Genomic DNA, 11,170 nt, shown 5'->3' on the forward strand with positions numbered 1-11,170 from the left:
AGTTACATAGCTGATTGGGTTTCATCTGATCCACAATCAATTTGGCTGGATATCGAAGCCTCCCAAGTAAAATACCCACTTATTAACCTTTTATTTTCAGATAAGAGGAAAATCATTACAGACCACTGTAAAAATCCCATAATATTAAACACAATTAAGGCCTGGAATATAATGCGGCAAAATGAGGGTAACTCACATAAAACATCCCCCCATGCACCAATAGTAGGCGCATGGGGATTCCAACCGGGGATTACAGATGCCACCTTTAAACTCTGGAGATCCAGGGGCATCTCATGCTTAGGGGACCTATTTAAAGATGGGATCCTGATGTCCTTTGAGCAGCTGCGTCTGAAATTCGGAATACCTAATGGGGATCTCTTTCGATACTTCCAAGTTCGAGATTATATACAGAGGAAGACTACATTAATAGATAGTCTTTATAAATCAGACAGAGAACGTAATGTCTTACGACCAGCGGGGGCATCCTCCGTTAGTACTATATACCATTTGCTACATGATGGAGTCTCAGGAGACATGGATGACCTGCTTAAAACATGGGAGCAGGACTTGGGGCTAGAAATCTCTGAGGATATGTGGAATGACATTTGGGAAAATGCTAGAAGAATTGCTATCTGTAACAGAACTCAGGCTATCCAACTAAAGATACTTCATAGGGCCCATATAGCTCCGGCTCGACTGGCAAAATTTAAGGCAGGAGCATCTCCAATGTGTCCCAAATGCAAAATAGAGGTGGGTACTCTTGCACATTGTCTGTGGACTTGTCAGAAAATCCGCAGATACTGGACTAAAGTGGCAAATACCCTGACAGAAATTTTAGGAATGGAAATTAGGGTGGACCCTGTATCTCTCCTTTTGGGCTTTTCGAACCTCTCATCTCTGGATATGCATGGGAAGAGACTATTTTCTATTCTCTCTTTCTGTGCAAGGAAAAATATTTTGGTGAACTGGGTGGCTGAGGGCCCCCCTGGACTTTCAAATTGGCACAGATTAATTATGGAATATATCCCCCTTGACTTCCTCACAAATATGGTGCACCGAAAGACTGAATTATTTTATAAAATATGGCAGCCCTTTTTGAATTATATAAATGCAGATATTTCGGCTATCCTAACAAGGGCTTTTATTTAGTGAAGATTTCAGACCAGGCTGCTCCGGGGCCCCTTGGGAGAGGAATCCTGCGCGAATACGGGTTTATTATATTTGATGTTTATACATTCCGAGCATGTAAGAGACTTAGGTATACACTCTGGTTAGTTATAGGTTAGATTAGTAGAAAGTTGAGTTTTTTTTTTTTTTTTTTCGTTTCTTTTTTTTTCTTTTTTTGTTTTCTTTCTTTCTCTTTTCTTTGTTAAATTATGACTATTGTATATATGATTTAATTGTACATCAATGTTTGTATTTGAGAGTTTTGTTTATTTTTGTAAATTTGCAAAAATGTTAAATTTCAATAAAAATATCTACAAAAAAAAATGTTTAAAAATTGTATTTTACTCTCAAGTTTTTCTTCTTTCCTGGAAGTCTCAACTCCGTTTTGGGATGCTGCAATTCCACAGATACCAGCCATTTCCACTCCCTCACTGTGGTGGATGGACCTAGACTGTGCTACTTTATTGAAAATACATTCAGATTCTGAAACCTACATTTAATGGCTACAGAACTCCACAGGAACAACAATTGGTAGCTCTTAACAGATTATTCATTCAGCAGTATATAATTTACTGTTAATGGGCTAAGAATTCTCAGAGCTGTGTGAAAAGGGAAAAAAGATTACTGTAAATGTGCCATCTGTGTACTAGGTAGCATTATCTATTGTTTCATTCCAGTAGATTGTCTAGCATTGCCATGCCTCTCTCCAGTGATTGTAAATGGATGTTAATTTCTGACATCTGGTGCTTTCAGAAAGAATTCCTAAAAGGGTTTTCCTGCTGCAATCAGCGACTTGATGCTTCTTTTGACTGGCTTTCCCAAGGTGAGAACTGATGTGAAGATAATGAAACAACAAGCAGTTCATCACGGGTGTCTAAAATGTGACTCCATCTTGCTTGTGGACTGCAATGTGGCTATGCCAACAGACAGCCATTCACCAGCTCCCATCCGACTGTGGAGAATTTTGACTGCAGGGCATTTTTTTTAGTCAAACTGAAGGGGTTGTGATGCAATTGTGTAAAAATGTATTTCAATGCAAAAAAAAAATTCACTTACAATTATTTGATTAGCAGTTGAGATAAGAACTTAAAACTTTTTGAATTGCTTTTACTGAATCATCGTTCTATTTCCCACCCCACCCTTCCATTGTTTTCCACTCCCTCAGCCAAACCATGTGTGAGGCAAGACCAGATGGATTTCTCATCAGGAATGCTTGACAGCCTCCAAGAATCTAAGGTTAACCTCCCGAACACTGCTGCAACCAATCCCCTACCAGGCAATATCACTGTGACAGTAAAGAAGTTTTATTTTCATACCTTTTGGGAAGTTCTGTTTATTAGTAGAAAATAAATATTGTAAGTGAAAATCATGAGGGGCATACATAGGATAAATAGACAAAGTCTCTTCCCTAGGGTTGGGGAGTCCAGAACTAAGGGGCGTAGGGTGAGAGGGGAAAGATATAAAAGAGACTTGAGGGGCAACTTATTCACACAGAGGATGGTACATATATGGAATGAGCTACCAGAGGAAGTGGTGGAGGCTGGTAAGATTGCAACATTTAAAAGGCATCTGGATGGGTATATGAATAGGAAGAGTTTGGAGGGATATGGGCCGGGTGCTGGCAGGTGGGACTAGATCGGGTTGGGATATCTGGTCGGCATGGACAGGTTGGACTGAAGGGTCTGAAAGTTTCCATGCTGTACACCTCTATGACTCTTTGAATGTGTGAGGTTGTTGGAAGTTGGAGATCTTGTGAAGAAACTGATTGCCAACCACAGTTGGCAAACAGTTCCCTAGACAGTGAATGAGAATGACAGCTGTCATTGTCAGCCTTCATCCAACGTCTGAACGTGTGCATCATCAGCAGGGCTCTGTAAAGATTTGTGAAGGAGGTTCTTGTTCCTGCTCACCCCAAATTTAAGTAGCACTGACTTAGCAATGCAGATGAAGTGAGCATACTCTTGTCTTTTTGGTTCAATGACTCATTGCCAAAGCAACTGAACTACAGAGGAAGCCTGCTTCATTCTCTGGAATTCAACTTGGAAACTTGTTGGAGGGAACGCAGAGATGACCAAACGTAATGCACACATTTGTTTTATTAATTTGTGAGATGTGGAGATCGTTGGCTGGGCCAACAGCAGTTGTCCATCCCTAATTGCCCTTGAGAACACTATGGCAAGCTGCCCTCTTGAACAGCTGCAGTCAATGTTCCTCCTCCTGCAGAGTTGTGAATTAACATTTCTGGACAGGTCACTTAGAAAATACCTTGATAAACTGTGGCTACAACAATAGGTTAGGGCCTACGAATCCTGCAGTGAGTAATGCACCCCCTGATTCCCCCAGAGCCTATTCACCATCTATAAGGTACAAGTCATGAATGTGATGGAATACCATCCACTTGTCTGGATGAGTGCAGCTCCAACAACACAAGAAACTTGACACCATCCAGGACAAAGCAGCCTGCTTGCGCATGCAGAAGCAGTGGTGATACTATCTAAAAGATACAAACCCTCGTACCTGGAAGTTCATTGCTGTTCATTGCTGGGTAAATAACCTGGTTAATAATCCCTCCCTAATAGTGCTGCAGGTATACCTGCACCCCACACACTGCGGAGATTCAAGAAGGCAGCTCATGACTAGTTTCTCCAGAGCAATTGGAGATAATCAATGCTGCTCACATCCTGTGAATAAACAAACACGAAATCTTTATGGCCCCCACCCTCACAAATCTGTAAATGTCTATTTTCACCCTTTCACCAAAATAAACACCAGTATTCCTTCCCTTGTCCACACATTTTCAGATTTTCCGTTTCCTTTGATACAAATGTGTTTTTAAGCATTCAAATAGTTTCATTTCAAATCCCACTTATACATTTCCAGTTCTCTTGCTTTGAGTTCCGTATTCACAAATCAACCAAGATCATCTGGAATTCATTCTAATCCTAGATCCCAAATGGAACTAACTAGGAAGTGCAAACATTTTGTCTCCAGTTTGAAAGTTGGAAGATTCAGTGATGTTTTTGGATTGATCGTGATCATTTTATTTTATAATGTTAAACATTGCTTTCTTGGCAGGACAGCTGTTATTGGAAAGTGAGGCAGGAGAGGGATGAGGTCATATCAAAATGCAAAATTGAGAAGAAAAGATGAAAAAGCAATAAGAACCAGATCAGAAAAGGGAACAGGGAAAAGACTGAATTAATATTGAGCAGGGAAACACAAAGTGGGGGAGGGGAGGGGGGGGAAAGGAAGATTGAAAGTAATAATGAGTCTGTGGCAGTCATAATGTTAGCTCCCATTGTCTGACCTCAGTCTCTCAGCTATGTAACTGTTGGGGAACACCATTCGGTGTTTAATCCATTTGCCCTGGCACAGACTCTCAGATCAATGGGAATGCAGTGCAGCTGTCTGCTTTAAATTGTCAAACTGGTTTGATTGTCAGAGTGACTGGCCGTTTTATCCTGATTCGAAATCAGTAGTTGTCTTATGCGTACATATCTACCTCATTGTTCTATTAAGGTTATTCTTTCTCTGCATTCTGAATATGTGCATTAAGAGGTAGACCCTTCAGCAAGATTGTAGCCAGTCAGTTTGTGTTCCAAATTCCACTTTCCTATCTACCCCAATAACCTTTGATTCCCTTGACTAGAGTCATACAGCACAGAAACAGACCCTTTGCTCAAACCAGTCCATGCTGAGCATAATCCCAAACTAAACTAGTCTCATATCCCTGCAAACATTTCCTACTCATGAACTTATCAAAATGTTTTTTAAATGTTTTAACTGTACCTGCATCCACCACTTCCTTTGGACGCTCATTCGACCACACAAGCTACTCTGTGTTAAAAAAAACACCCCTCATGAATTTTCTTAATTTTTCTCCTCTCACCTTAAATATTCCCCCAGTCTTGAAATACCCCGCCTTAGGGAAAAGACATCTGCAATTCACCTTATCTATACCCCTCATGATTTTATAAACCTCTATAAGGTCACCCCTCAACCTCCTACCCTCCATCGGAAAAAGTCCGAGTCTATCCTTGTAACTCAAACCCTCAATCCCAGCAACATCCTAATAAATCTCTTCTGAATCCTCTCCAGGCTTAATAATATCCTTCCTATAACAGGGTGACCAGAACTGGACAAAGTACTTCAGAAGAAGCCTCACCAGGGTCCTGTACAACCTCAGCATGACCTCCCCACTCCTGTACTTAAAGGTCTGAGCAATGAAGGCAAGCGTGCTAAATGCCGCCTTAACCATCCTGTCGAGTATATGTGGTAAACTTCAAAGATTATGTACCTGAACCCCTCGGTCTCTCTGTTCTATGACACTACCCAAGGCCCTGACTTTTAACTGTATAAGTGTATATATAAGAATCGATGCATTAGCAGAAGTAGGATCAGAAACTAGAGGGCATAAGTTTATGGTGAGAGGGGAAAGATTTAAAAGGGATCTATGGGGCTATATTTTCACAGAGGATAGTGTGTGTATGGAATGAAAGGCCAGAGGAGGTGGTGGAGTACAATTATGACATTAAAAAGGCATTTGGATGGGTATATAAATAAGAAGGGTTTAGGGGAATATGTGTCAAGTGCTGGCAAACGGGACTAGTTTAGGATATCTGGTCGGCATGGATGAGTTGGACTGAAGCGTCTGTTTCTGTGCTGTACATCTCTGTGTAACTAATCAGTTTGTGTTCCAAATTTGACTTTCCCACCTACCCCGATAATCTTTGATTCCCCTGATTAACAGCAACCTACCTCCACCTTGAAATGTCCACGCCTGATATCTTGTACCAGTTTAGATACTGAGGCATCTAGAAAATGAATGCTCTATAATATCTTCGATATTCTCACCTGCTTGTTTTAAAACCTTAGTCGAGAAAGCATCTGGCCATGGGAATTTGGCACTCTTTAATCCCATTATTTTCTTTGTTCCTGTAGCTTTGTTTCTGTAAATTTTGGTGAGTCCCTGTCTCTGGTTAATTTCCTTAGTCCAGCAGCGGATTTCTCCTTGTGTAAACACTGATGCAAAGTAATTATTCAGCATGCCCTCTGTTTTCTTCGTTTCATTACAGTGGTGGGACTAGATTGGGTTGGGATATCTGGTCGGCATGGACGGGTTGGCCCAAAGGCTCTGTTTCCATGCTGTACATCTCTGATTCTGTGACTCTATTTCCATATCAGTTACCAAAAGGCCACATAATTCCCAACCACCCTCATTTTTTTTTCCCTGATAGCTGGCATAAAATAGCAAGGAACTTTTTTAAAAAATGTCTGTCAGCAACAAAACATTCACCAAATCTCTCAACTCGACTGAAAGGAGCAACTTTACTCCCACTGTGTGCCCATGTGCTTGGATTTTCTGAGGTATTTTGGACAGTGTTTGAGGTGAGTTTCTTGCAGCCTTCAAATTCCTCCTGAAGATTTGAATATGGGAATGGGCTTAGATGTGCTTTAAATTGACATGACTGTATACGGTCCATTGGGAATGGGTGGGAGCATGAGGTGGCAAGGATGTGATGGGGGAGTGGAGGGGTGAGGGGTAGGGGAGGCAGTGAGAGCAGATGTGGAGAGGTTTTGGGGTTGTGGAGGGGGGAGAGAGAGTGAGCGTGTGGGGAGGGAGTGAACGGTGTGGGGACGGAGTAAGGGATGTGGGGGGAGTGAGGGGTGTGTGGGGAGGGGGTGAGGGGTGTGGCAGTTGTGAAGGGTGTGTGGGGGAATGAGGGCAGACGTAGGGAGGGGAGGGGGAGTTTGGGGTAGGGACAGTGAGAGTGGTGGGCTAAGTGAGGGTGAGTGATGGGTGAGGTAGTATTGGATGATGTAGTAGGGTTTGAGGGGAGGCATGAGGGTGTATGAGGAGATAAGCAGAGGAGTGAGGTTTGGGGAGCTGTGAGAGGAGGGTGTGAGTAGGTGTTGGGAAGATGTGGAGGGAGTTGGAGTGTGAGAGTTGTGGAGGAACTGTGGAGGGACAATGAGGGCCAAGAGTGACAGGGTCTACAATTTATGTAAACAAGAGTCACAGAGGGATGTTTAAACAGCTTGCCTTAGTTCTTGGTCATACCTCGGACCACTTCTGAACTGTTTGCCCCATGCCCACACTCTTAGGATGAAAATAAAGTCAGATGGGGCAACGTCGACTGAGGCAAGTCTGTCTTTCCTGGGAAGACTTCCAACTCCAGTCGCCCAACGAAAGATAACAACCTATCCCTGAGAGTCTGAGTGCCTTGTTAGTTGATGTTAGAGGACCAGCCTGGGTTGGTAAAGGTTAGGACCTGATCAATTGGGTGAACTTTTGAAGAAATGATTAAAGCAATGAGTGGGAGACCATCTACAGAAGCTGCTTTTACGGAGCTCCCTTTGAGAATGTTCCTCATGAGAGATGGTCCATACAACTGACTCAGTTGGAAACACAGTAAAGGATAATTGGTGAGGAGTCTAATGGGTGGAATATGAGTGATGGTGTCACCTAATCATCTGTGTTGAGTTATAACTAATCATTGTATTTATTCCAACTGCAATGATGAAGCAGAAAGTGTAGAATTACAAACAGGCATTGACAACTTAAATGACTGGGAAAAGCAAATGGATTTCAAAATGGAAAAATACACGGGCAAGAGCCTGGACCGAAAGGGGATTGAGTTAAGTACTATCCACCTGGCGAAACGCAGGAAACAGTTGTAGGAGTTTTGGAGACTCAAAGTGTCCAGAAATTAAAATATCACAAACTAGAGCAGGAAGAGATCAAAAGGCCATTTCCTGCTGGCTTTGTGATTTCGAGAACTGGAGAATGCCATGGAGGAGAAGTTATAGTTCCGCTCTGGAAAGCTCTGAGTAGGTTAGATCTGGAGGACTGTGAACAGGTCTGGGCAGCAGGTCTGAGGAAGGAGGCTGCAGCATTGTTCACCAGAATGACACCAGTCTCTGGAGAATTCTTGTGATAAACAATTACTTAAACTCGGGGTGTAGTTCCCAGTATTTGATCAAAGTTTCCATGATATTATCAGAAGCAGAGAGGATGATTGGGGAAAAGTTGTTTCTGCTGGTTGTAGCATCCAGGGCCGGGGGCATAATCTAAATATGAAAGCCAAACATTTCAGGAGTGACATTATGACACAAAAGGGGAGTTGGGGCAGGAGGTTTGTTCTCTCCTCCCCAAATTTTAAATCTGAGATTGACATCTTTTCATTAACCAGAGGTGTTAAGGGAGTTAGCAATGTCAGTTTATAGAACTTGTTCACTAATCTACCACTAAATGGCACAGTGGGCCCAGGGGAGAAATGAACTGAATCTGACATTTTTTTTGGGCTATCAATTCATTGAGCTTTTTGAAGGGATTCTTGCTACAAGGCATAGTGAGATCCTCACTACCAAACTTGCCTCATTAACCATCCAGTGGTGTCCCTCTCACTCAATTCTTACCGTTCCTGGGAAAACCGGCATATCCTGAAATGGACTAGTATCCCTGGCCATTGTTTAAGCCTGCCTGTAGACCGAGGCCAGCAGCATTAATCCCAGCTGCCCGGCCTGGTCACTGACATTCCTCCTGAACATGGCAGGCCGGGGGAAACTAGCAGCTATTTTGTGGGCAGGAGGCCTGAGGGACTGGGTGCTACAGAGGGAGGAGCATCATCTTCTCCCAGGATTGGCAGAAGAAATAATGATGCCACTCCATGCCAGCTGGGTCTGGGGTTGCAACCTGGGTCTGGAGGAATGCCCAGCACTGTAGGAAGTGGGGGGGGGGGGGGGGGGTCAATGACCATCTCCACTCTGTCAGAGTCAATGCCACCCTCTTCTACCTGATACTTCACACTCGCTCCATCTCTGACACTGTAGCCAGTCTGCACCAAGACCCCATTGAGGCTTCTATCACTCTCACTAATGCCTGCAACATCTTCCATCACTCACAGTGATCCAATAGTAAAAGCATCCCCTTTAATATCCGTCGATACATTGTGCCCTGACCTGTTAGTGCCCAATGTCCAACATGGCAGTCCTTTGGAACAGATGATGTGCCAGTGTTGCTAGGTACTCTGGTTTCCATGATGAGCATTCTCAGTATCCTGTCCCCCCACAGCGACTGGTTAAACAAGATATTACTGAGGGGAGATACGCAGGTACAAGCAATAATAACCAGTAATCGATGACTCGCCATTCCTCATGAGAATCTCGCCCCCAACACGTGGAACATAGTTCCAGGAGCAGTGAGTTACTCCCAATGTAGGGATAGGTCTGCCACAAATCTTACCATAGCTACGTGCTACGTCATTCAGACCCCTCTGAGCCTCTCCCCTGTGTTTCTTCAGCGTTCCGATGGTTTGTTCTCTGTGACGGGATGGAGAAGCTTGCGTATACAATCCCTATAGTGTGGAAGCAGGCCATATGGCCCTTACCAACTCTCTCAAAGTCATTCCAACCAAGCCCAACCCCACTACCCTCTAACTCTGCACCTCCCTGGACACTATGGAGCAATTTAGCACTGCCAAATCTGCACATCTGTGGCATAAAACGCCCGCATATACGTGGAGAATGTGCAAACTCCACACAGTCTGTCGCTTGAGGGTGGAATCAAACCCAGATCCCCGGTGCTGTGAGGCAGTAGTGCTAACCACTGAGCCACCATACAAGGCTATACCAAAGCACTTCATGGCCACTTTTGAAGGACAGCCACTGTTGTAATTGTCAGAAACATTGCCCCAATTCGGCAGGCAGCAAGCTCCCACATAATCAGAAATGCACCAATGCTCTTGTGCTGTTGTGTGAGGAAATACTGTTGGCCAAGGATACCTTCCCTGCTCTACTTTGAAAAATACCTTGACATCTTTATTGTCCACCTGAGAGGTCAGGCAATATCCAGTTTAATATTCCACCCAGGAGGCAGCTTCTCCAACTGAAATACAGTGAAAAGCTTTGTTTACAAGCTGTGCAGACAGATCAAAATGACTTAGACAGAGGCATGAGGGTTACTTTGCAAAGGGCGTGCCCTAGGTGACACCAGTGTTAGCAAGACCAGCATTACTTGAAGTTAGAGAGTCCATTCACCAGTATAGTAACAGCAGGGAAGAAGCTCTTCCTGAGCCTGTTGGTGCGTGTGTTCAAGCTTCTGTATCTTCTGTCTGATAGAAAAGGTTGTAGGAGAGCATTACCGGGGTGAGACGGGTCTTTGATGATGGCAGCTTTTCTGCAGCAATGAGCCATGTGAATGGAGTCCATGGATGGAAGGTTGGCTCCTGTGATGGTCTGGGCTGTGCACACCACCTTCTGTAGTTTCTTAGGGTCCTGAACAGAGCAGTCACCGTACTAGCTCATTATGCACCTGGACCGTATGCTCTCAATTGTGCATCTTTAGAAGTTGGTGAGGGTCTTTATGGACTTGCCAAATTTCCTGACTGTCGCAAGTCTAGGAAAGGTGGTCTGTTATTGTCACTATCCACCCTCTCCACCTCAGCTCCATTGATGTAGATGGGAGCGTGTTCTCAGCTTTTCTTTCTGAAGTCAATGATCAGTTTTTTTTAGTTTTGCTGACATTGAGAGAGAGATTGTTCTCATCGCACCACGTCACCAAGCTCTCTATCTCCCTTCTGTATTTGAACTCATCATTGTTAGATATCTGTCCTACTATGGTGGTGCTGTCAGTGAACCTATAGAGGGCATTCTTTCAGAAATTGGCGACAAAGTCATGGGTGTACAGGGAGTACAGTAGAAGACTGAGGACACATTCTTGGGGGCTCCAGTGTTGAGTGTTATTGTGGAGAAGGTGCTGTTGTCTATCTTCACTGATTGCAGTCTGTGGGTCAGGAAACTGAGGATCCAGATGCAGAGGGCGGAGCCGAGACCAAGCTCACAGAGTTTGAGATCAATCTTGGGGGGGGGAGAATACTAGTGTTGTAGGTGGAGCTGTAGGCAATGAGCAGGAGTCTGATGTGGGTGTCCTTGTTGTCCAAGTGTTCCAGGGATGAATACAGGGCTAGGAATATGGCATCCGGTGTGGACCTGTTATGCCGGT

Source organism: Hemiscyllium ocellatum, chromosome 24 (genome assembly GCF_020745735.1).
Source record: "Hemiscyllium ocellatum isolate sHemOce1 chromosome 24, sHemOce1.pat.X.cur, whole genome shotgun sequence".
Lineage (NCBI taxonomy): Eukaryota > Metazoa > Chordata > Chondrichthyes > Orectolobiformes > Hemiscylliidae > Hemiscyllium > Hemiscyllium ocellatum.